The sequence below is a fragment of the Mandrillus leucophaeus genome, unplaced genomic scaffold (genome assembly GCF_000951045.1).
Source record: "Mandrillus leucophaeus isolate KB7577 unplaced genomic scaffold, Mleu.le_1.0 Scaffold314, whole genome shotgun sequence".
Lineage (NCBI taxonomy): Eukaryota > Metazoa > Chordata > Mammalia > Primates > Cercopithecidae > Mandrillus > Mandrillus leucophaeus.
Genome location: NW_012103299.1, coordinates 1,811,028 through 1,837,382, shown reverse-complemented (window position 1 = coordinate 1,837,382; position 26,355 = coordinate 1,811,028). Strand labels below are relative to the sequence as shown.

Genomic DNA, 26,355 nt, shown 5'->3' with positions numbered 1-26,355 from the left:
TTACTTGAAGTTGCACTCATTTGTCAAGTCCTTCTCCTTCAATGGGTTTTTGCAGTCAAAGCCCTCTTGCTTTAAAGAATGGACAAGAATCAAAAAGTAGGTTCAACAGGACCATAAAACATATTGGTATGTTAGCTTGTGCAAGATTTTGCTATGAAATCAATAAAGCAGAACTGAGACTAAAATGTTAAATTCTATCCAGTTATAAAGAAAAATATTTTGACGTAAACAGAGAAAAACTACTAGAAACTATTCTCTTGGGGTTAGATTCATGGGTAAAGACAGAAATATCTTAGATGTCACTTAATCCTTTTCTGTTGTTTTTCGAGATAAGGTCTCATTCTATCACCCAGGCTGGAGTGCAGTGGCACCACCAGAGCTCAGTGCAGCCTCAAACTCCTGGGCTCCAGTGACCCTCCTACTTCAGGATCCCAAAGTGCTGGGATTACAGGTGTGAGCCACTATGCCTGGCCATTTACTATTTTTAAATTTTATCTATGACTACCATCACTACAAAATTCTAAGCTTTATTTTTAGCTTACTTAAGTGCAATGTTCAGAAAGAGTAAGAAAGAAATACTATATTCTTGCAAACTATGCTCATAAAAGCTTTGAGAAACTTGCCCATTACTAGCTGGGTATTCCTTTTGCTCTAATACTGTATTTCCTCAAATTAAGTCCTGAGATATAAATCTCTCAAATCAATTGACAAAACTGATATTGTCAATATCAACCCTAAGAATTCCTTTTTTTTTTTTTTGAGACAAGAGTCTTGCTCTGTCACCCAGGCTGGAGTGCAGTGGCGCAATCTCAGCTCACTGGAAGCTCTGCCTCCTGGGTTCACATCATTCTCCTGCCTCAGCCTCCCGAGTAGCTGGGACTACAGATGCCCGGCACCACGCCCAGCTAATTTTTTGTATTTTTAGTAGAGACGGGGTTTCACTGTGTTAGCCAGGATCCTGGTCTCGATCTCCTGACCTCATGATCCGCCCGCCTTGGCCTCCCAGTGCTGGGCTTACAAGCGTGAGTTACCGTGCCCAGCCTTTTTCTTTTTTTTTTTTTGAGATGGAGTCTCACACTGTTGCCAGGCTGGAGTGCGGTGGTGCTATCTCCGCTCACTGCAACCTCCACCTCCCGAGTTCAAGCAATTATCCTGCCTCAGCCTCCCAAGTAGCTGGGACTACAGGCACGCACCACCACGCCCAGATCATTTTTGTATTTTTAGTAGAGATGAGGTTTCACCTTTTTGGCCACGATCTCTTGACCTCATGATCCGCCTGTCTCAGCCTCCCAAAGTGCTGGGATTACAGGCATGAGACACTGCACATAGCCCTAACCCTATGAATTCTTAACTTTTTTTATTATTATTTCTAATAAATTTACCCTGACATTCTTTTGAGGAATACACGGAGAACTGACAATTGGTTATGTTAGTTTACATGTTCCCTTGTTCTTATTACATCAGATGTATCTATAAGAAGGGTTTGCTCAGCAGCCCCGGGGGGGAAAAAAGCGTTCACATTCTTTAGGTCTGACCCATGGTAAGGAGAGGGAGGATTAGAGAACATTTACTGACCATATGGAAATTTTGGATGTTATAAATTCAGAGATTCAGACCGACTGAATCAAATTAAAATGTTTTAGATAATGGGAGGCAGGACACAGAGGCATTCAAACTAGCATGTGGCGTTTCCTTTTTTCTTTTACTTTTGAGACGGAGTCCCGCTCTGTCGCCCAGGCTGGAGTGCAGTGGCGCAATCTTGGCTCACTGAAACCTCCGCCTCCCGGATTCAAGAGATTCTCCTGCCTCAGCCTCCCAAATAGCTGGGATTACAGGTGAGCACCACCACACCCAGTTAATTTTTGTATTTTTAGTAGAGACAGGGTTTCACCATGTTGGTCAGGCTGGTGTCGAACTCCTGACCTCTGATCCGCCAGCCTCGGCCTCCCAAAGTGTCAGGATTACAGGCGTGAGCCACTGCCTCCAGGTGGCATTTCCTATGGAAGGCAAGATGGTCAGATCAGGAAAAGCTGCGGTTATAGTCTGGACACTGTAAAGGTTTTATTCCAATATGTTTTCCTAAATGTCTTTTTAGTTCATCAGACGGAGCAAATGTCCATGTGCATCCTTCCCATGTACATTTGTAGGGTTTTTCTGTGTGTGGTCTTCTGTGTGCTTTCAAGTGGGAGCTTTCAGTGTACATTTTATTGCATCCATTGTAATCACATCTGCGTATCCTCCACTTCCTTTGCGTATCCCGGTATTCCACAGGTACAGGTCACTTCCCAGGTTGCACGACGACCAAAGGGTGATTTTCTTGCAACAATGCTTGCAGGGGGACACTGAGTTCATTAAGGGTGGGTGACATTTCTTCAGGATAATCTGTTCTCTGTGGTTCGATCCCAGGTTCTATTTTAATTTTTTTCTGTGATACAGGATTTTCTTATGATTCAATTACAGGTAGGCTACTACTAGAATTTTCCGTCTCCTCCATAGAAGACCTCTTCCTACTCCTCCTCAAGGAGACCATGAGGCCACGAAAGGCTGCTGGAGGTGACTCATGTACATAAAGGGGATGGGCTGCACCACCACGGGCTGGATGACCAGCAGGATCCCGGGCTCCATATTCTGTGCCACGAGAGGGCAGCTGCCATCACCCGCAGCATGGACAGTGGCATGTCGAAGGGCTGCCAGTCTGGAGAAGGGGGTGAGTATTTTTTCATCGGTGGGCTGGAAGAAGGCATGCTCAACCTAGGCGATGCTCTCTGGTGTGAGGATGGGAACTTCAGAGAGGAGTGCAAATTCCCAGCCAAAAGAAGTGAACTCCACTTGCTCACAGTGAGGTCCACTGGCTCCATCTGTATTCCGTGCGACAGGCCTTCAAGGGTCTGAAAGAACTTATCAGGCAATTGTGTGGAGTAGATGACCCCATACTTGTTGGGCTTTATGGATTCCATGTAATTAGATGAGTAAGACACTGGACAGGGTCCATGGGCCTCTTAACAGGAACTGGGTCAAACATGAGCACTCTTTTAAACCTTCTAGGGTGCTCTGGTGTTTGGCTTTGAGAGGTGCGGTCAGGGACGCCGCCGACGAGAAATAAAGGCCCAGATCCGGGCTGCCTGGAGCCTCCCAAGCGCAGTAATGTCACGGTTCCAGTCTGGGCGGCTTTGGCGGCAGCGGTAGGGGACAAGGACAGGCAGGTGTGCAGCGGGCGCTCTCCCTGGGCTCCGGCTTGGGCCCGGCTACTCGTGGCTCCCCTCTGGCTCCTGTCCCCAACTCCAGGCAGTCACGTGATGCCCGCGCTGCTCACTCTGCAAGCCTTGCTGCTCACTCTGCAAGCCTCCTGGGGATGGAGGGGTAAGTAGAGGCTGGGATCCAGGGTGGGAGAGTCAGGGTTGAATTCTTTAGATAGATAGCAAGGAGCTGGGTGCAGTGGCTCATGCCTGCAATCACACCACTTTGGGAGGCCGAGGCAGATGATTATCTGAGGTCAGGAGTTTGAGACCAGCCTGGCCAACATGGTGAACCCCATCTCTACCGAAAATACAAAAATTAGCCAGGCTGGTGGCGGGTGCCTGTAATCCCAGCTACTTGGGAGGCCAAGGTAGGAGAATCGCTTGAACACAGGAGGCGAAGGTTGCAGTGAGCCAAGATCGTACCACTGCACTCCAGCCTGGGCAATAAAAACGAAACTCTGTCTCAAAAGAGGAAAAAAAAGAAAAGGATAGCAAGGTCAAAAAAATACTGAGAATCCATCCTATAATGAAAAGCTAACAATGACATTCCTGTTACATTCCCAAACCAGAACACTGGTAAAAGCCACTCTAGTCATAGCTGTGATAACCTTAATAAGCACTTTACATTTCTCTGAACATGTACTCCCAACACCCACCCCCAACACACACACACCTTGAGTCTGAAAGGGTATACACAAAAATGTTTACGTTAGGAGGAAGGATAAATGTGGTTTATTTTTTCTTACACTTTTTACACTTTTTTTTTTTTTTTTTTGGAGACAGGGTCTTACTCTGTTGCCTAGGCTGGAATTCAATGGCACCATCAGGGCTCACTGCAGTCTCAAGTGATAGTCCTATCCAAGTAGCTGGGACTACAGGTGCATGCCACCATGCCCAGCAAATTTTTTTTTTTTTTTTTTTTAGTAGAGATGTGGTTTCGCTATGTTGTCCAGGCTGGTAAATATACTTTTTGATATTTTCCTGATTTTTTTCACAAAAAGTTTCTAAAAGTGGCCGTTATGTCACCCAGGCTGAAGTGCAGTGGTGCCATCTCGGCTCACTGCAACCTCCGCCTCCTGGGTTCAAGTGATTCTCCTGCCTCAGCCTCCCCAGTAGCTGGGACTACAGGTGCCCACCACCACGCCTGGTGAATTTTTGTATTTTCAGTAGAGACGGGGTTTCACTATTTTGGCCAGGCTGGTCTTGAACTCCTGATCTCGTGATCTGCCCGCCTCAGCCTCCCAAAGTGCTGGGATTACAGGAGTGAGCCATCACGCCCGGCCCTGTTGAGAGCTTTAAAAATGACTATAAGACTCTGTCTGTCCCGCCTCCCACCCCCATCCCCTCACAAAAAAAAAAAAAAAAGAGTAAATGCAAAGACAAATAATGATCATTAATCATCATTATTCGTTAAAATTTTATAATATTTCCCTGAGATTCTGCTGCAACAATAACCTGCCAATGTATTTTATACTTCCTACTTTTTATTAAATCAGAACTATTTCTTGGTGGAAACTGAATTTTATTCTATTAATACATCTTAATTTTCTTTATTCTCTCTTAATGTTTTATCTGAAAACTTCTTTCCTCCCTCTTCGAGCAATTGTGAAACTTCCTACGGATAAGACTTTTAGTATTCATTCTTGTCCCCGCTGAAAAACCTGTCTTTACCACTGAAGCATAAGTTCTGTTCCTACTCATTATTCCCTTCTTAAAATGTTTAAGGATTGCTTGTTACAGAAAAAAGGTTATTTTTTTCACTTACGTGCTTGTCTTATGCAGGGTATATCATAAGTTCTAGTCAGCAAATTTAATATTAAAATACAAAAAACAAAAATACAAACACCCACAATAACCTATTCCTACCCTACAACTGATACAACGCAGAAAGATGGTCTCCTTGCTTCCAAGACTATTACATGTCATTTCATTCAATAACAGATAAGCAATTCTTCCCATTCTCAGAGCTCCTGTTACAGATTAAGTGTCTCACTCGATGTTCATTCCAGAAGTACTGGGTATCATTTCATTGTTTCCAAAGTTCCTTTTCACTGTGTCCTACTTGTTATATGTTGTGGCACATCTCAACTTTCAACTTCAAAATTACGAGAATTTAAAGAGAATATGAACCAGTCTGATTCATTTAGGAAAAGCATCTCTGTGACATGATGCAGCCATCACAAACCCAGAGCAGTGAAAGCCAGGGTCTGTTCAACAGGCCCTATGTGTTAATGTTTAGCAATACAACAATGATCAAAGCCTTAAAAGCTCTTGAATCACCATCAAGTTTAAACGATTATCCAGGTAACTGCCCAATACAAAAATGGGTAACTATCAGAAAAAGCACAAGCTATGATAACGAAACTCTGTATTACAGGACCACTGTAGGTTCCCCCCGCCATCCACTTCTAAGTAAGATACTTTAGGAAGCAAGAATGTCTCTGCTGCCTTTATCAACTATAAAACCAGAAGGTGACCCCAAATGACCATATGCTGATACTCTAAGTGCAGGAGAACACTTTCATGTAATCTCCTTCAACTTACCCCTTGGAACAAGCACCACTTTATAACAGATAGATTTTCCAATACTCCACTAAGTGATTGAAGAGCACAGGCCTAGAAAAATTTTATTAATCTTTCTACAGATTAAACAATGCCTTCCTTTCTTGTACCTCAAGGAGCTCAAGGAAACTTCTTTCCTCACACAGTTCAACTGCTAAATTCAAGTCAAGTTTGAATGGAGTTTTAAGCTGAAAACATTCAGCCTGGGATAAAAGGCAAAGATAATGAGAAAGAATACAACCAACTAAAGGGGCACAAGGATTATGCCTTTTTCTACTTGATCCAGTTAGATAATAACTGTGTTTACTGTCATGAAGGAAAACAATTACATACACTTTTTTTTTTTTTTTTTTGAGACAGAGTCTCACTCTGTTGCCCAGGCTGGAGTGCAGTGGCACAATCTCAGCTCACTGCAAGCTCCACTTTCCAGATTCAAGTGATTCTCATGCCTTAGCCTCCTTAGTAGCTGGGATTACAGGCATGCGCCTGCACATCCAGCTAATTTTTGTATTTTTAACAGAGATGGGTTTCGCCATATTGGCCAGGCTGGTCTCAAACTCCTGGCCTCCAGTGATCCGCCTGCTTCTGCCTCCCAGAGTGCTGGAATTACAAGCATGAACCACCACACCCGGCCTCACTCACATACACTTCTACTGCAAGGAAAGAAAAGCCAACCAAAAACCCCCACCATCTGTAGAGAGAATACTGAACCAGACAACAGAAGACAAAGCTTACAGTTTTGGCTACTCTTTTTCTCTTTCAGATCAAAATCAGAACTGAGGCCCTGTGCCTCAGTTTCCTCCACTATAAGATGTCAATATTAATATCAATCTTCATCAAAGTCAGTGGATCTTTTTAAGAATCAAGAAAATGTGGCCGGGAGCGGTAGCTCACACCTGTAATCCCAGCACTTTGGGAGGCTGAGGCAGGTGGATCACGTGAGGTGAGGAGTTCGAAACCAGCCTGGCCAACATGGTGAAACCCCATCTCTACTAAAAAGGCAAAAAATTAGCTGGTCATGGTGGCACACGCCTATCCTACCTACTTGGGCAGCTGAGAGAGAAGAATCACTTAAACCCAGGAGGCAGAGGTTGCAGCAAGCCAAGATCGTGCCACTGCATTCCAGCCTGGGTGACAGAGAGAGATCCATCTCAAAAAAGAAAAGAAAAATCAAGAAAATGTATATGAAGATTCTTCAAAAATAAAAATGTACAATAAAATCTATCATTAACAGCCAGGCATGGTGGCTCATGTCTATAATCCCGGCATTTTGGGAGGTTGAGGTGGACGGATCACTTGAGGTCAGGTGTTCTAGACCAACAAGGTGAAACCCCATCTCTACTAAAAATACAAAAAAAATTAGCCAGGTATGGTGGCATGTGCCTGTACTCCCAGCTACTTGGGAGGCTGAGGTAGGAGAATCGCTTGAACCTAGGAGGCGGAGGTTGCAGTAGGCCAAGATCACGCCACTGCACTCCAGCCCACATGACAGGGCGAGACTCCTCAAAAAAAAGTGTCATTAACAATCACAGTTCTTTTCATGTCTGTTAATTGTACTTGTGAAACTTAAACAACTGAAAAGCTATTAATAACTTCAATAAGATACACTCATATGCATTCAACTAGTTTTTGTTTGTTTGTTTTGTTTTGTTTTGAGACAGGGTCTCTGTTGCCTAGGGTGGAGTGCAGTAGTACGATTTTGGTGGCTCACTGCAGCCACCACCTCCAGGCTCGAGCGATCCTCCCACCTCAGCCCCCCAAGCAGCTGAGACTACAGGTGCACACCACCACACCCAGTTAATTTTTTTCTACAGGCAGGGTTTTGCCATCTTGCCCAGGCTGGTCTTGAACTCCTGAGCTCAAGCAATCTGCTTACCTTGGCCTCCCAAAGTGCTAAGATTACAGGTGTGAGCCACAGTACCCGGCCTCAACTGGTATTTTATTATGTACCCATTGTTTATTAAATCACTGTTGAGATACTTACATACAAGTTCAAGTATGTCTCTAGGTGTATTCAGGGTACATTTGTTGTGAAAATAACAAGAGTTGGGGAGACTTTTGTAAGTAAAAATAAGGACGAAAGTTGTGAAATATATCTGTATTACTAAACATCTCATAATACAAAGCATGTATTATAAAGGCATAAACATGTTATAAAGTTTAAATTGTATGTTAAAGTTATAAAAACTTGACTAATAAATTCTCCCCAAGATACAATGCACACACATGTGTGTAATTTTTTTGAGATGGAACCTTGCCAGATTGGGCTCAAGCACTCCTCCCGCCTCAGCCTCCAGAGTAGCTGAGACTACAGGTGCGCAACAACACACCTGGGCTCTAATTTTTATATGGTGAAATGTGGTTTCAAATAAAAAGATAAAGGATGAATAATTCTTTTTTTTTTTTTTTGAGACGGAGTCTCTCTCTGTCGCCCAGGCTGGAGTGCAGTGGCATGATTTCAGCTCACTGCAAGCTCCGCCTCCCGGGTTTACCCCATTCTCCTGCCTCAGCCTCCCAGGTAGCTGGGACTACAGGCGCCCGCCACCTCGCCCGGCTAGTTTTTTTGTATTTTTTAGCAGAGACAGGGTTTCACCGTGTTAGCCAGGATGGTCTCGGCCTCCCAAAGTGCTGGGATTACAGGCTTGAGCCGCCGCACCCAGCCAAGGATGAATAAGCCTGACCCCTGAAATAAAATTAGTCTTTAGTATTTTATTTACTTTTATTTTTTTTGAAACAGGGTCTTACCATCACCCAGGCTGAAATGCAGTGGCTCAATTACGGCTCACTGCAGCCTCGACAAGTATTCTAAAAATCAGTACCAGCAATAACTTGTCCTCAGATTCTTCTCCTCCTCCTCCAACATCCTCTAAAATGTCTGCTTAAAATAAAGCAACCCGGCCAGGCGCGGTGGCTCACACCTGTAATCCCAGCACTTTGGGAGGCTGAGGCAAGTGGATCATTGAGGTCAGGAGTTCAAGACCAGCCTGACTAATGGTGAAACCCCGTCTCTACTAAAAATACAAAAAAATGGCCAGGTGTGGTGGCACACGCCTGTAATCCCAGCTACTTGGGAGGCCGAGGCAGGAGAATCACTTGAACCCAGGAAGCAGAGGTTGCAGTGAGCCAAGATAGCGCCACAAAACTCCAGCCTGGGAGACAGAGCAAGACTCTGTCTCAAAAAAGAAAAAAATTTGGCCGGGCGCGGTGGCTCAAGCCTGTAATTTCAGCACTTTGGGAGGCCGAGACGGGTGGATCACGAGGTCAGGAGATCGAGACCATCCTGGCTAACACGGTGAAACCCCGTCTCTACTAAAAAATACAAAAAACTAGCCGGGCGAGATGGCCAGCGCCTGTAGTCCCAGCTACTCGGGAGGCTGAGGCAGGAGAATGGCGTAAACCCAGGAGGCGGAGCTTGCAGTGAGCTGAGATCCGGCCACTGCACTCCAGGCTGGGCGACAGAGCGAGACTCCGTTTCAAAAAAAAAAGAAAAAAATTTAAAAATTTAAAAAAATAACCCAAGGGGCTGGGCACACATGGTGGCTCATGCCTGTAATCCCAGCACTCTGGGAGGCTAAGACAAGAGGATCACCTGAGCCCAGGAGTTTGAAACCAACCTGGGCATGGTGAGACCCCCATTTCTACAAAAAATAAAAAAATTAACCAGGCATAGTGGCATGCGCCTATAGTCCCAGCCACTCAGAAGGCTAAGGTGAGAAGATGACTTGAGCCCAGGAGGTCAAGGTTGCAGTCAGTTGTGGTTGCGCCACTGCACTCCAGCCTGGAAGATAGAGGGGGACCCCATCTCAAAAAAAAAAAAAAAAAAAAAAATTCAGAGAATTCTTAAAAGTTGTTGTCATTACTTCCTATTTATACAGTACTCAGTATAGGCTGCACATGAAGCCTGAATTTCTGCTTCATTCAACATAAGTACAGATCAGCCCAAGGGCAACCTAATTCCACTGGGCTGAATAGGCTATACATGCAATTAACCCTCTGTTCACCTCCAAAGCAAGTCAGGTCACCACTAGGTTTGCTAAGGATGACAGAATAAAATACACAAACACAAAATAAGTAGGAAACTCTTAACAAGCAAATTAGATCACTGCCTCCTTTCACCAGGCAAATAAGAATCTATCTGAGTTAATTACTGTGAAGAGTCTCTCTAAAGATAATAGGCTTCTGTACAACTAAGGAACCAGTCAGTAATAAAATAATTTCACCCAAAACCCAAATGAAATAATTAAAGCCAAGTAGCAAACTTTTCATTCTCCAAATGATAAAAGAGCCACAACTGTCTATTCATTATTTCACTTATTTACTCAAGCAACAACTATTAGGCACTATACCAGATACCAGGGATATATTAAAGAACAAATCAGACAAAATCCTTGCCCTCACAGTGCTTACAATATTCTGGGGGAAGACGGGAAGCATATAAGTAAAGAAATAATTTCTAAAAGCAATTTTTTAAAGCAAATGGGAGGGGCATGCTAGTTTTAAGAACTATAATAAAAAACACCACTTTTTTTTTTTTTTTTTTTGAGAGAGTCTTGCTCTGTCACCCAGGATGGAGTGCAATGGCAAGATCTCGGCTCCGCAACCTCTGTCTCCCAGGTTCAAGTGATTCTCCTGCCTCAGCCTCCTGAGTAGCTGGGATCACAGGTATGCACCACCATGCCCGGCTAATTTTTCTATTTTTAGTAGAGATGAGGTTTCACCGTGTTAGCCAGGCTGGTCTTGAACTCCTGACCTCAGGTGACCCACCCGCCTCAGCCTCCCAAAGTGCTGGGATTACAGGTGTGAGCCACCGTGCCCAGCACCACACACTGTTTAGATTCCAAGTAAAGGGAACAGCATGAAAGCCCTAAAATGGGAAGAAGCTGTGTGTGAGTCACTAGATGTAAAGACTGTATCAGCATCCCACTTGTTTCATCTGAATCTAATCCATTCTTCATAAGCAACAGTCAGATTTTTAAAACAACAGCAGAGCAGACACCAGACTTTACCTACCAGGTCCTTCTTAGCATGCCATCTATTCTGGTTCCTACTTCACAAGCCACAGCCAAACTGTCAAACACATCTCATCCACTGGCCCCTTTTCCATGCAGTACTTCCCGTCTGAATTTCCTATGGCTAAACGTAATATAAGTCTGCTCCAACTGGAGGCAAAGAGATGCAATATTTTATGCCCAAGAGAGAAAGGAGAAAAGTAATGTCAGGTGAGAGATAGGGAGAGTAGGCCTAATAGTGCTAAGTCGCATTTCTAGCTTCAAATGGGCTAAGAGGTAAGTTTCACATCATAAACAAACAACTTCACTTACAGTACATCAAGTAGCCAAAAGCTGGCCGGCTGCAGTAGCTCATGCCTGTGATCCTAACACTTTGGGAGGCCCAGGCAGGGCAGACCACTTGAAGTCAGGACCTCAAGATCAGCCTGGGCAACAAAGCAAGACACCATCTATACAAAAAAACTTAGAAACTTTAGAAAAAAGCCAGGTGCAGTGGTGTGCACCTATAATCCTAGCTATCCTAGAAGCTGACTGAGGCAGGAGGATTGCTTGACCGCCCAGGAGTTTGAGACTGCAGTGAACTTTGATCACACCACTGCACTCCACTAGGTAACAGAGTGAGAGCCTCTCTTTAAAAAAAAGATTTTCCCTAGGATCTTACCATATGACTTTAAAAACTGGTTCCAAAGAACCCAAGAGAACAAAAGAAACACTTGCTTCAGAGATCCATAAACATAACTGAGATTACTCTGTAAAACACATTTTTGCTATTTTTAAGAACTACAATAAAAAGTTCCACAAATGTTAAGTTTCTAATATGAAGACCATCATGAGACACGTTAGCTTATGCCACCAGGTCAAAATGATTGTAAAGGCACTGGAATGAAGTTTCTCTTGTCATCTTTACGCATATATGAAATTTGGGAAACTTCCTGCAAATGTGTTACTGACTGGGAAAACCACAGGTCTGCATGGTGTCTACATCCAGTCCTGTAAAACTGTACAGGTGAGCACATTAACACAGTACATGGATGTCTAGGTTCCACTAAATGTCACAGCAAGCTCAGATGCATCTGCTAAGTATATGCTCTCATCAACATAAAGTAAACAAAAATACTCAGAGAAAATATAACTTAAATCATAACACTGCTTGACATGATGTGTTTAACTTCTGAGTACAGCTGATGATGTTGGTGATTCAAACTTAAAATCTCCTACAGAACTTTATGAGACTCTAAATCAGGTTTAAAAATTTTTTTGTGTACCAGGACTTTACTGATTCCATACCATCAAAATAAAATATAAAGAAATCAAATAGTGAGGCTGATATGTTAGTGTTCAATGTCAGATTTTAAAAAAAGAAAATTCCATGTTAACGTCTGAATCTACTGATTTCATCTACCATACTTAAAAACGAAAGCTGGGAAGTCAATTGACTTGTTTAAGGTCATAAAGAAATGGAAGATGAGAGGAACTAGCACTCAAGGGTTCTTCTGACTCCCAGATCTTTTCATTACACTATATGGTCCAATTTAACAAAGCTCCTGTTCTAGAACTAAGAAAGCCTTCTATTAAGGGCATATTATTTTCTTTCCAATGGCATTAAAAAGTCAAAGATGTGTTCCACACAAATGATAATTGAGCCTAAAGCATTATGAGAGAACCAGTACTCTGCCCCAGGTCCAATGCAGCTTACATTGTGTGAAGATAAGTAATGTATAAAAACAGCCATGATAGAAATTTTTTTTTTTTTTAAATAGAGTGGGGAGGATAAGTACTATAAGAATAGTATTAAGGAAGTTCAGAAAATGGCAAGATTATTTATGGGTAGAAAAATGAGAAAAAGGCTCAGAGTTGGTCAATAATGAAAGATTATCCTAGTTGGAACATAGAAAAAGAGAAGTGGGAAGAGTGTGGATCTACTGTAGCCTGGAAAAGAGTTAAACTATCCTCTGTAGAATTAAATCTACCTAATTTCCAGGGAAAACAGAGGCTACAGCATACATCAAATGATACAAGGCCACATTCAGACAAATCCAGACTGTGGTACATTCTACAAGACTCTTCAAAAAATCAATGTCGGTCGGGCACAGCAGACCACTTGAGGTCAGGAGTTCAAGACTAGCCTGACCAACATGGTAAAACCTCGTCTCCACCAAAAAATACAAAAATTAGCTGGGCGTGGTGGTGCGCCTGTATTCCCCAGCTACTTGGGAGGCTGAGGCAGAAGAATTGCTTGAACCCGGGAGGCAGAGGTTGCAGTGAACCGAGATTATGCCACTACACTCCAGCCTGGGCAACAGAGTGAGATCCCATCTTAAAAAAAGAAAATACTTTTTTTTTTTTTTTTTTTGAGACGGAGTCTTGCTCTGTCGCCCAGGCTGGAGTGCAGTGGCCGGATCTCAGCTCACTGCAAGCTCCGCCTCCTGGGTTCACGCCATTCTCCTGCCTCAGCCTCCCGAGTAGCTGGGACTACAGGCGGGCGCCAGTGTGGTGGTGTGCACTTGTAATCCCAGCTACTTGGGAGGCTGAGGTGGGATGATCACCCGAGCCCGGGAGGTTGAGGCTACACGAGCCATGATTGTGCCACTGGATTCCAGCCTGGGCAACACAGAGACACCCGTTCTAAAAAAAAAAAAAAAAAAAAAAAAAAAAAGAAAACTTAGCTGGGCGTGGTGGTGCACACCTGTAATCCCAGCTACTCAGGAGGCTGAGGCAGGAGAATCGTTTGAACCCAGGAGGCAAAAGTTGCAGTGAGCCAAGATTGCATCATTGCACTCCAGCCTGGGCGACAGAGCAAGACTGTCTCAATTAAAAAAAAAAAAAAAGAGAGAGAGTCTTGCTCTGTCACCCAGGCTGGAGTGCAATGGCACAATCACGGCTCATTGCAGCTTTGACCTCATGGGCTCAAACAGATCCTCCCACCTCAGCCTCACAAGTAGCTGGGACTACAGGCACAGCCACCACCTGCCCTAATTTTAAATTTAAATACATTTCTTATGCTTAATCTGTGATAACACAGATTGAGTAGCTCTTATTCAAAAGTTCTGAAACTGGAAGTATTTAGAATTTTAGATTTTTTTTTTTTGAGATGGAGTTTTGCTCTTGTTGCCCAGGCTGGAGTGCAATGGCGTGACCTCGGCTCTTCAACCTCTGCCTCCCGGGTTCAAGAGATTCCCTTGCCTCAGCCTCCCGAGTAGCTGGGACTACAGGCGCCCACCACCACGCCAATCTAATTTTTTTGTATTTTAGTAAAAGATGGGGTTTCACCATGTTCACCAGGATGGTCTCGATCTCCTGACCTCATGATCCGCCCACCTCAGCCTCCCAAAGTGCTGGGATTACAGGTGTGATCCACCGCGCCCAGCCTAGAATTTTAGAGTTTTTCAGATTTGAATACTTGCAGCACACATAGTAAGTGAGTATCCCTAATCTGAAAACCTGAAATCCTCTAATTTTGGATTAGGGGTGTCCAACCTGTAGCATTAAAATTGTAACAGAATAAAAATCTGTTAGACTATAATAACCTAGTACATTAGAATTTTATATAAAATAACCTTGCAAAATGCAGCATTACATGGGAACTGTCTGTTAGAAGCACAAAAAACAAAAATTTTAAACCACTTAACTAATATCACCTATAATATAGTCTCACAGTTTGGTCTGATTATGGCAATCCTGCCTTCCCAAATCTAATAACATATCTTAATAACTTCACATTTCACCTATCTCCTCTACAAGCTTCTTAGCAATCCACCTAAATGCTACGTTTTTTTTTATGCTCTCTCTGTACAAGTAATTTCCTCTACATACAGAATGATGCCCTTCTCTGCCTTTTCTTCATCTAATCCTCTTTTAACACCAACTTCTCGGGCTGGGTGAGGTAGCTCACACCTGTAATCCCAGCACTTTGGGAGGCCGAGGCAGGTGGATCACAAGGTCAGAAGATCAAGACCATCCTGGCTAACACAGTGAAACCCCGTCTCTACTAAAAATACAAAAAATTAGCCGGGCATGGTGGTGGGCACCTGTAGTCCCAGCTACTCGGGAGGCTGAGGCAGGAGACTGGCGTGACCCCGGGAGGCAGAGCTTGCAGTGAGCTGAGATCGCGTCACTGCACTCCAGCCTGGGCGACAGAGCTAGACTCCATCTCAAAAAACAAAAACAAGACCAAGTTCTTGTATTACTGTTTCAGTGACGCTTTCTGACCCTGCTCCCCACTCCTCCTTGAACTTATATAATATATTGATTGCTGTAGAGACTTTTTAAACTTTAGCTAAGTTCTACCTAAATGTATGATTCCGCCAGTAGGCCATAAGGTACTTAATGTCACACAGCAGGCCTTATTTGTATCTCTAATTACAGCTAGGGTCAAGTGCTGGGAGTTGGAATAATGGAGACTATTTTTTAAAGTTTCAGGAAGAAGCATCTTAACTCACTTAAGAAATAAAGGACCTGCCCTAAGTTGAAGGCAGATTCATAACTAAATGAACTGAACTATTTGTTACTCCACTCCCTTGGTATTGTCACATAGCCCACAAGCATGGAAACTACGAACCAATGCAAAGAAATAGTCTGACCTTGCTTATACCTAAAAGCCCACTACAATAAATGCAAAAAAAAATTAAAGGTTTTACTGTGAGGGTAAGAACTCAATCAGAAAAGCCCAGTAGTCACTAATTAATTACTTAGTCAAGTTTTGAGCAAATGTAAATATAATTAAGACCTCACACTCAAATAAAATTCATTTAGAATGATTTTCACATGTAAATATTTCATTTTTCTTAGATGTCTAACTTCAACAGAAATTCCACTTCAGAAAACAGCAATAATGGAAACTTCTAAGTTTCACTGCAAACATGCAAAAATATGGCATTACAACACCTAATGTACACTCAGCAGTATTTAACTGCTCAGCTCAATATACGGATATATTAAAAACCAAACTCGATTCTTGCTGATGGCATGTCAAAGTAGCTGATGCAAGACAAATACACGCTGATTGTTCCTGGCCAACACACATGCATCTTTAAGTACATATGCATTAGTAAAGTCTCAGCCTATGGTCCTTGAATTACCAGTGACTCAAGAAAAAGCTTGCTGACAGCCTAGTTCTGCCAGATAAGAAGAAGCGGAAAGATGCGAGGGATGAGGAGGGGCATGAGGAGAATCAGGTGCAGTAGCCCCCCAAATGAAGATAACTACTCAGGTGGTCTGCAGTAAGGAAAAAATGAGAATCATTAAATCAGCAAATTGATCATGTCCAGTTAATTTGATCATGTTGCTTAAACTAAATAAACCTAATGTTTTCCTGCAACAAGGTAAGAATGTGTTTTGGTCAAAAGCCACAAGAGATAAATGCATCAATGTAAAGGCAAAATTTTGTTACTAGTGATTTAATACTCAATAATCATTCTCATTAGAGGACTCACCTGGGTAAAGTAGTACTAACAAGGTACTGCCACAGCTTTGCATATACAGTAAGAAAATCAGGCAGATTTAAAAATAAAACCCATCTATTAAAATCTGTCCAAAGAAGAGGCATTATAGACTAGGGCTATCAAAAGTCAGAAGAATAAAAATTGCTATCATGTCTAATGGATTAAAGTTTCTGTCCATAAAATGCAGCACTAATAACTGATTCCTAAATAAATTTAAATCAGAGATGAAAAAAATCTTCACATAATGTCCACTGCAAGATTCTTCTTTTAAAATGCCTTCTGGCTGGGCACGGCGGCTCACACCTGTAATCCCAGCACTTTGGGAGGCCGAGGCGGGCGGATCACCTGAGGTTAGGAGTTCGAGACCAGCCTGGCCAACGTGGTAAAACCCCATCTCTACTAAAAATACAAAAATTAGCCAGGCATGGTGGCGGGCGCCTGTAATCCCAGCTATTTCAGAGGCTGAGGCAGGAGAATTGCTTGAACCTGGGAGGCAGAGGTTGCAGTGAGCCAAGATCCTACCACTGCACTCCAGCCTGGGCAACAGACTCCCTCTCAAAAACAAAACAAAACAAAACAAAACAAAAAAAACTTCCAACATAAATTCCAATCCTTTATTGATAGAAAATTGAAAATGGAGTGGGACTAGCCCAATGGAAGGTAGATGACCAGGGAGCAGCTACAATGGCCCATGTCAGTTTTTAATGTAAACACTAGTGCTAAAACTTTTCCCAAAGAGGATTCAGCTCTCCCCATGTCCAATATTTCCCAACTGTAGCTTCCTTGACCTATATATTAAGTTCCCATACCTGACAGACCTGCCTACCCAGCGTACCACTGTATTTTCAACCTGTGTCTTCTTGTTGCCCATTTTCCTTTTGGTCCCCTCCCCACAACTCCACTTATCCTAGTAAAATTTGCTGCCTTCTGCTTTCTATCAAGTAAATATCCTACAAGTCTCTTGCCAAAGCGGTATGAAATTTTAGACACCTCTCTCATAACGCCCCGGAGTTCACCGACCCAGAAAATATGAAGGATTTTTACTTCCACTGTCACACTAGGGGTAAAAGGAGACTAAATCTTTAGTCCTCCTCATGCTCAATTTTGCTTTACCTTTTTTTTTTTTTTTGAGATGGAGTCTCACTGTGTCGCCAGGCTTGGAATACAGTGGCGCAATCTCAGCTAACTGCAACCTCCACCTCCCAGGTTCAAGCGATTATCCTGCCTCAGCCTCCTGAGTAGCTAGGACTATAGGCACATGCAACCACGCCTAGCTAATTTTTGTATTTTTAGTAGAGACAAGGTTTCACCATGTTGGCCAGGATGGTCTTGATCTCCTGACCTCATGATCTGCCAACCTCAGCCTCCCAAAGTGCTGGGATTACAGGTGTCACCCACTGCACCCGGCTGTTTTACTCTTTACTATTGGCACAACCCAAAGAACAGAAGCATAAGAAAATTCAATAAACCAGTTAGATGATGTGTAGAATATAATGGACGCTGAAAATACATAAGAAAGAAGTACACACGACATTCTTGGTGAAGAAAGTCTTATAGAGGATGTGTTTGTCCTGAACCACACCAACCTCAAAAGGGCTACTGGTATATTCTGGAATTGCATACCCAAGAAATCTACCCTGTTTTAGGATATGAGTAACAAACTACAGCTAGAATTTTTGCAAACATCATGTATTAGTCCATTCTCATGCTACTATAAAGAACTGCCTGAGACTGGGTAATTTATAAAGGAAAGAGGTTTAATTGACTCACAGTTCCGTAGGGCTGGGGAGGCCTCAGGAAACTTACAATCATGGTAGAAGGGGCAGCAAACACGTCCTTGTTCACATGGCAGGAGGAAAAAGTGCCAAGCGAAATGGGGAAAAGTCCCTTATAAAACCAGATCTTGTGAGAACTCACTCACTATCACAAGAACAGCATGGAGGTAACCACCCCCATGATTCAATTACCTCCCACCGGGTCTCTCCTATGACACGTGGAGATTATGAAAACTACAATTCAGGATGAGTTTTGGGTGGGAACACAGTCAAACTATATCACACCATAGCTAGAACCAAGTTACTGAACCAAATTATTTTCTGAAATTACAAGAATGATGTTCTAAATGCAACCAGATTAGTTTTACAAGCAGAAACCTGCTTCCCTATTTCCCAATTCAACAAAATTCAGTATACTAAGTACCTACTTACTATGTGTCAGGCCTGATTAGAGGTGATTTTCTTATTGCTTCACTCTTTATGAAACTCTCATGACTCAATTCTTAGTATTCGTCTCCTCTTTCACTTACTTATTGGCAGTCATTCACTTTTACACCTTCAGTCAACTCACCCCAGCTGATCCCAAAATCCACGATCATAGCCTAAGCATCTAGGAGTTCCCTATCTAAATTTCCATGCCACACTAAATGGTGACTCCACTTAAACATTCTTCTGTCACCTATACCTTAACATATGCTGAATGCTAAACCAGGGCTTCTCCCAGATATCTTTCTTATTCCCCAAAACCTGCCAAGCTACCTCAATATTCCTGGTCACTCAGGTTCATAAACATCGTATTATTTTACTTCTCTTTTTCTCTTCTGTATCCCTACACCCAATAAATCACCAACTCATGCTATTTTTCCCCTGATGGGTTCCTCGCCCTAGTCTCTTCCCACTTTAGGCAATCCTATACCAGTGCTTCTCAAACATTAATGTACATAGGAAATCACTTGAGAATCTTGTGAAAATGCAGATTCTGTAAGTCTAAGGTGGGGTTTGAGGCTCTGAACTTCTAACATGCTGCCAAGGTGATGCCAATATTGCTGATCCAGAGACAAAACTTTTTGAGCAGCAAAGTACTAGACTGTAAATTCCTTTGAGGGCAGAGATTTTTTCCCTCTGTTGTAATCCCAGTAATTAGTACATAACAGTGGTTCAACGAATATTTAGTGAATGATATTTAGCAGTCAGTACACTCTTTTCATCAGATGATAAGCTCTTCAAGAGTCCACAGTAACATCCTACTCAATACCTGTCCAGTTTCTCTATCATTTTCTCTCACACGCACTGCTCAAGCCAAAGCAGCCACTTTATCAACCGTTACCCCATGCATGTATTATTTACAACCACTTCCAAGCTTTACTTCATAATCATTCTTCTATCTGGTATGATTTTAAAAACATTATACAGGCCAAATAAAGCATGTTTGTTGACTGGATGTGACTCATGTACTATCAGTTTACAAACTGAGCTAGATAATCAACTGGGGCGAAGATCAGTCCCTCAAGCCTTCTGACCCCATACACGTGGGCCAGTTGCATTATGTTCTCTTAGGACAGATGCTTTCATTTTTAAGGTTCATTATTGGGGTGCAGAGACAAAGAAAGGGAGGGAGGGAAAGAGGGAAGAAAGAGAAAGGGGGAGAGAAGGGAGGTAAGGGAGAAGACAAAAAAAGGAAACAAATGGCCAGACACAGTGGCTCACACCTGTAATTCCAGCACTTTCAGAGGCTGAGGTGGGGGATCACTTGAGGTCAGGAGTTCGAGATCAGTCTAGCCAACATAGTGAAACCCTGTCTCTACTAAACATACAAAAATTAGCCAGGCGTGGTGGTGCGCACTTGTAATCCTAGCTACTTGGGAGGCTGAGGCAGGAGAATCGCTTGAACCTGGGAGGTGGAGGTTGCAGTTAGCCGAGATCATGCCACTGTACTCCAGCCTGGGTGACAGAGCAGATTCTGTCTCAAAAAAAAAAAAAAAAAAAAAAATGGGAACAAAAAGACGAAGTACATTCATTAATTACTTTTGTCAACTTTTTTTCTTTTTTAGCTACCCTGTTAACTGAATTGTCGACTTTTATGAACCATTTCACTGCTAATAACCTTTCATCAGATCAGAGGAAATAAAAGTTTTCTACTCCTTGTTGAGAAAGCAAATGTTAGCTGTGAGATTTGCAAATTAATTGGCTATAGCTCTATTCTACATACATCAGTGAAAGGTTACTTTATATTTGAAACTGAAACTAAAAGCACAAGCAACAGAAGAAAAAATAGATAAATCGGACATCATTAAAATTACAAACTTCAGGTGATGCACGGTGCTCATGCCTGTAATCCCAGCATTTTGGGAGGTCAAGGAAGGAGGATCACTTAAGCCCGGGAGTTTGAGACCAGCCTCAACAACACAGGAAGACCCTGTCTATACAAAAAATTTAAAAATTAGCTGGCTGTGGTAGTGCACACCTGTGGTCCCAGTTACTCAGGAGGCTGAACCAGGAAGATTGGCTAAGCCCAGGAGGTTGAGGCTGCAGTAGGCCATGATTACACCACTGCACTCCACCATGGGTAATAGAGCAAGAGTCTATTAAAAAACAACAACAACAACAAACCTTTGTACATGAAAAGACACCATCAAGAGAATGAAAAGACAACTCACAGAATGGGGGAAAATATCTGCAAATCATATATTTGATAAGGGTTCAATATCCAAGATACATAAAACTCTTACAACTCAAAAAAAAAAAAAAAAAAGCGAAACTACTCAAAAAATGAGCAAAGAGCATAAATAAATATTTTTCCAGGGAAGATGTATAAATGGACATGAAAAGAGGTGCTCAACACCACTACTCATCAGGAAAATGCAAATCAAACTACAAGATACTACTTCAGAATTGCTGTAATTTAAAAAATGGAATATAAGAAGTGATGGTGAAAATACAGAGAAACTGGAACCATCATACACTGCTGGTAAGAATAAGTGGTAGAAAATAATCTGGTAATTTTTCAAAAAGGTAAACACAGAATTACTATATGATCCATCAATTCCACTCCTATACAGCTGAAAGAACCGGAAACAGACTGAAAACAGATACTTGTACACCAAAGTTCAGAGCGGCATCATTCACACCAAAATGTGGAAGCAGCCCAAATGTCCATCAACAGATGAATGGATAAAAAAAAAAAAGTGGTATATACATGGGCAGGAGTTCGAGACCAGCCTGGCCAACATGGTGAAACCCCATCTCTACTAAAAACACAAAAAAACAATTAGCCAGGTGTGGTGGTGTGTGCCTGTAATCCCAGCTACTCGGAAGGCTGAGACAGGAGAATCGCTTGAACCTGGGAGGTGGAGGTTGCAGTGAGCTGCAATGGAATGGCACCATTGCATTCCAGCCTGGGCGATAGAGCGGGCCTCTGCCTTATGGAGGGAAAAAAAAAAAAGCGGTATATACATACAATGGAATATTATTTAGCCATAAAAAGGATAGATGCTACCACAGGATGAACGCGGGAGACATTATGGTAATTAAACCACAAACAAAAGCAAATATTACATGATTCTACACCATATAACTTTGTGAATATAATCAATATCACTGAATTATACATTTAAAAATGGTTGAGATGGTAATTCTGTTATACGTTTTAGCCACAATTTTATTTTTATTTATTTTGAGATGGAGTCTCACTCTGTCACCCAGGCTGGAGTGCAATGGCGTGATCCTGGCTCACTGCAACCTCTGCCTCCCATGTTCAAGCAATTCTCCTGCCTTAGCCTCCTGAGTAGCTGGGATTACAGGCACTTGCCACCATTTCCAGCTAATTTTTGTATTTTCAGTAGAGATGGGGTTTCTCCATGTTGGCCAGGCTGGTCTTGAACTCCCGACCTCAAGTGATCTGCCTGCATTGGCTTCCCAATGTGGTGGGATTACAGGCGTGAGCTACTGGGCCTGGCCAATTTTGCCACAATTTTAAAAAAGTAAACTAGGGAAAAACAGAAAACTAGCATTCTTTATAGCAGCTCTGGGTTTAAGCTCTGACTGCCAGTTATAAGCTATGTGATGATGAGCAAGTTATTAAAGGTTGGCGCAAAAGTAATTGCAGTTTTTGCCATTAAAAGTAATGGCAAGGAACAAAATTATTTTTGCTCTAACCGAATAATAGCTCTAGGCTTCAATCTTTATCTGTGAAACAGAGATACTATTCACCTCATAGGGTTGTTAGGACCTGTTATATAATAAATACTGGATAAATGGTAGATGCTATTCAAAAACCATTGTTACTCATTGAGTAGGTGTCTGTAAGGTTGCTATAAGGTATCTGAAAGAACTCCGTGATGTTCTCAAGACATTCTGGAATAGAGACTGCTAAAGAAATGAATGTCCAGCATTCAGTTGTTCTCCGTAAACCTGAAAACTTGTGACCACCACGGTCAATTCTCTTAGGACAGCACTGAATGTACAAAATAAATGACACACTCAGAAGGTGAGAAGTTACTTTGTACATCACTATACTTTCATTTAAGAGGTGAAAAAAAGAAAAGCTTGTTGGCTGTCTTCAATTAATACAATTTTATTGGATTTTCTGCCCACATATTTATTTTTAAAAATCATAAAGGATTTAATTCCTTAGCAAATGCCATGGCTAAAGGCTTGTCTAGAGGTCCTAAGTGCCGACTCCAGCATCACAATGTCATTATAATAAGATGGAGAACCAAACAGAACGTCTAAAAATGTCAAAACAGGCTGGGCAAGGTGGCTCACGCCTGTGATCCCAGCACTTTGGGAGGCCGAGGAGGATGGATCACTTGAGGTCAGGAGTTCAAGACCAGCCTGACCAACAAGGTGAAACCCCGTCTCCACTAAAAATATGAAACTAGCCAGGCATGGTGGTGCACGCCTGTAATGCCAGCTACTTGGGAGGCTGAGGCAGAACTGCTTGAAGCAGGGAGGTGGAGGTTGCAGTGAGCCGAGATCACGCCACTGCACTCCGGCCTGGGCAACAAGAGTGAAACTACGTCTCAAAAAAAAAAAAGTCAAACCAATGGGAAATTCTAGGAGCATGGAAGCTTAGAACTGTTAAATAATCTTACATAACTTCTATGACATACCTGCCTTGATTAAAAGTAGGCATTAAAAAAAAAAAAAAAAGCAGGCTGGGCACAGGGGCTCACACCTGTAATCCCAACACTTTGGAAAGCATAGGCAGGCAGACTACTTAAAGGTCAGGAGTTCAAGACCAGCCAGGCCAACATGGTAAAACCCCGTCTCTACTAAAAATACAAAAAAAGTAGCTGGACGTGGTGGTGGGCACCTGTAATCCCAGCTACTCCTGAGGCTGAGGTAGGAGAATCTCTTGAACCTGGGAGGCAGAGGCTGCAGTGAGCGGAGACCGTGCCACTGCACTCCAGCCTGGGCAACACAGCAAGAGTGCATCTCAAAAAAAAAAAAAAAAAAGCGGCCTAACTACTCAAGTGGCTGAGACCAGAGGACTGCCTGTGCAGTAAACTATAATCATGCCACAGTACTTCAACCTGGGTGACAGAGCAAGACCCTATCTCAATAACAAAATATAAAAATAAAAGTTTTTTTTTATTTAAAAAAAAGCCTAAGTAGCTGGAGCTCAAAAACTAAATTTTAGGCAAGGTATACGCCAGAGGAAAATACAACAATTAATTCCAAAACAACAGATAATGCAAAGCCTAGAATGTGAATTAAGCCACTTCCACATTCTACAGTCTCTTATAAAAATCTTCCAAACTCCTTCAAAGAAGTAATATACCTAGTGAGGAAGCTTTTATTGATATATACATAATTACTTGCATACGTAAGAGATGGATTCAGAGGGAAAAAGGAAAGTATAGTATTTCAAATGGTCAAATGACTTTTTTAAAAATCTTTTTCTTACTAAGGCTGGCTGATATTTAGAAAGGGTCAAGCTATTCCAAAATGGTGATGTTTGCAAAACCCTGTGAATGTAATTATTTTGTTTATTTTTTTAAAGACAGAGTCTCACTATGTTGCCTGGGCTGGTCTCCAACTCCTGGGCTCAAGCAATCCTCCCGCCTCAGCATCCCAAAGTGCTGGGATTACAGGCATGAGCCACCCCGCCTGGTTGGTGAATGTAATTAAATCTGTCATGAAAAGTTTAAACCCGTTATAAGAAGCATGTGAAGACTCCATATTGATACAACAATTTTCATAACCAAATACATTCAGATTAAAAACACGGCAAAACCCGCCTCTACTAAAAATTTTAAGAAAATAAGCCGGGTGTGGTGGAATGCACCTCATGGTCCTAGTTACTCGGGGGGCTGAGGTACAAGGATCACTTGTACCAGGGAGGTCAAGGCTGCAGTGAGCTGTGATTGTGCCACTGCACTCCAGCTTGGGCGACAAAGCAAGAACCTGTCTGGAGAAACCAAACCAAGCTCCCCACAACCCCCCCAAACCTAACTCACTACCACAGTATGTTTGAAAAGCTAGGGATCTGCGCCAACACCCTCAGGAAAAAGTCTTTCCCTTCCCAACAATCTACTTAATAAGCAATAATTTTTTTTATATGTTAACCTGCAACACACCTGAGTTAATTTCACTAAACCACAATTAACTCTTAATTATCACAATAATGGAGAATAAAAGTGTCCATAATCAAATTCCAGAAATAATCCTTTAGCCCAAGAGCCTCTTCCCCAACCCCAGTTACATCTGGGCCCATGCACTCTCTCCAAAAGAATATAAAGACGTTTGGTGGCTGATGTTCCTTTTTCTAAACTTTATGTATAGCACAGCTTATGGTCCAGAGAACTCAGTCCTCAAAGAAACTGATACTATAGCTATCTAACTGGATACCACTGGTAATAAATTACCCAAAGCTAAGATTTCACGCTTTTTAAAGCCCATATTAATAATGCCTGTCTGGTCATAAGTCACACTACCAAAAGCCTTAAATAAATTAATCCACATGCATTACCGAGAAGAACAAAATGCTGACAATATTAAAATGAGTGTGAAAAAATTTAATTAAAACCAAACACTAGCTATAACAAATACTAATATATTTCAGAACCATTAATGATCACCACAATTAGAGGAAGATTCATTTTGACCCCCAATTTGACCTTAACCCAAGGCTGTTTTAAATCATGCCCTTTTTATCTTCCTGCTTTGTTGTCACTGAGGGTCTCAATGTGCCAGTAATAATGCTACGACATAAAATACACTATAAAGTAGCATTTTCATGGACTTTTTCAAGACAACCTTCACTGAGTTCTCAAGTTATTTACCCAGGATTTAGCCATACAGGATACCCATAGATTTTAATAAAGTGGCATGGCTAACCATCATGGAAGCCAGGAAATCCATCAGTCAAAAAACTTAGGTGTACATGGTTTGTGAAGAGAGCTTAAGTGACATGGCAAGCAACTGGTCTAAATGTCAGTATGCTAAGAAACAGTTGTAAACCCTCCCATACCCAAACAATTAAAAAATTTACAAACATGCACATTTTAAGACGGCTAACATTAGGTCAAAAATCAAACCAACGCTATCATCTTTGCCTAAAGGCTGTTTATAACTAAAATATTTTACAGAATGGACGTAACCAAAGGTCAAATAAAGGTAGAACTAATTTTATTATTATACTGCCATACTACAACTACTACTGATTGAATTAAAATACCTATCCTCAGCACGCCTTTACTATAAAGTAGATGTGCGTTCCCGTGTTAGAGAACTTTTAAAGTACTGATCTTACTGGGGTAAGTCAGAGTCCAACTGCATTTGTACTTTTATCCTGCATAACTTTCCTTCTACGTAAGCCAGATGGGAATTTGATTAGCCCACCCCGACAGCACACCGGCCTAACACCCCCAAGCTCTAGCAAGAAGCCACGTTTTACCCGGGAAGACCGTTTCCCCTCCCCTCCTTAATACAATGCCTGCGGCCACTGGAGTCTCCCCCAGCCGAGCTCCAGAAACTCGCGGGTTTAAATGGCCAATTTGGAACCAACCGGGGCAGCTGTCATCTGAAACTCAGGAAAGCTGAGACCAGCCAACTCCACTGAACAAGGAAGGGTGCGGAAAGATGTGGCGGGGCCCGTCGGAGAGAACGCATCAAGCTCCCTCCCCCCGCCATCAATTCGCTTTTCCGCAACCCCGGCGCCGCCATCCTGTTTCTCAATAATTAAACGGGCTGGAGAGGGAGTGAGGTGGCCAGAAGGGCAGCTTCGGGTCCGACTTCCCCGAGCCGAGCGGAGCGATCGGCGAGGCCGAGGGCTGCGTCCCCGGCCGGCGCTCAGAGGACTTTTCTTCGCAGCTGGGGCGGGAAG

At 42.5% G+C, this 26,355-nt stretch overlaps 1 pseudogene; it reads right to left on the bottom strand.

Moving 5' to 3' along the window:
* LOC105544986 overlaps positions 1-26,355 on the bottom strand; it is a 27,477-nt pseudogene continuing 1,122 nt past the window's right edge.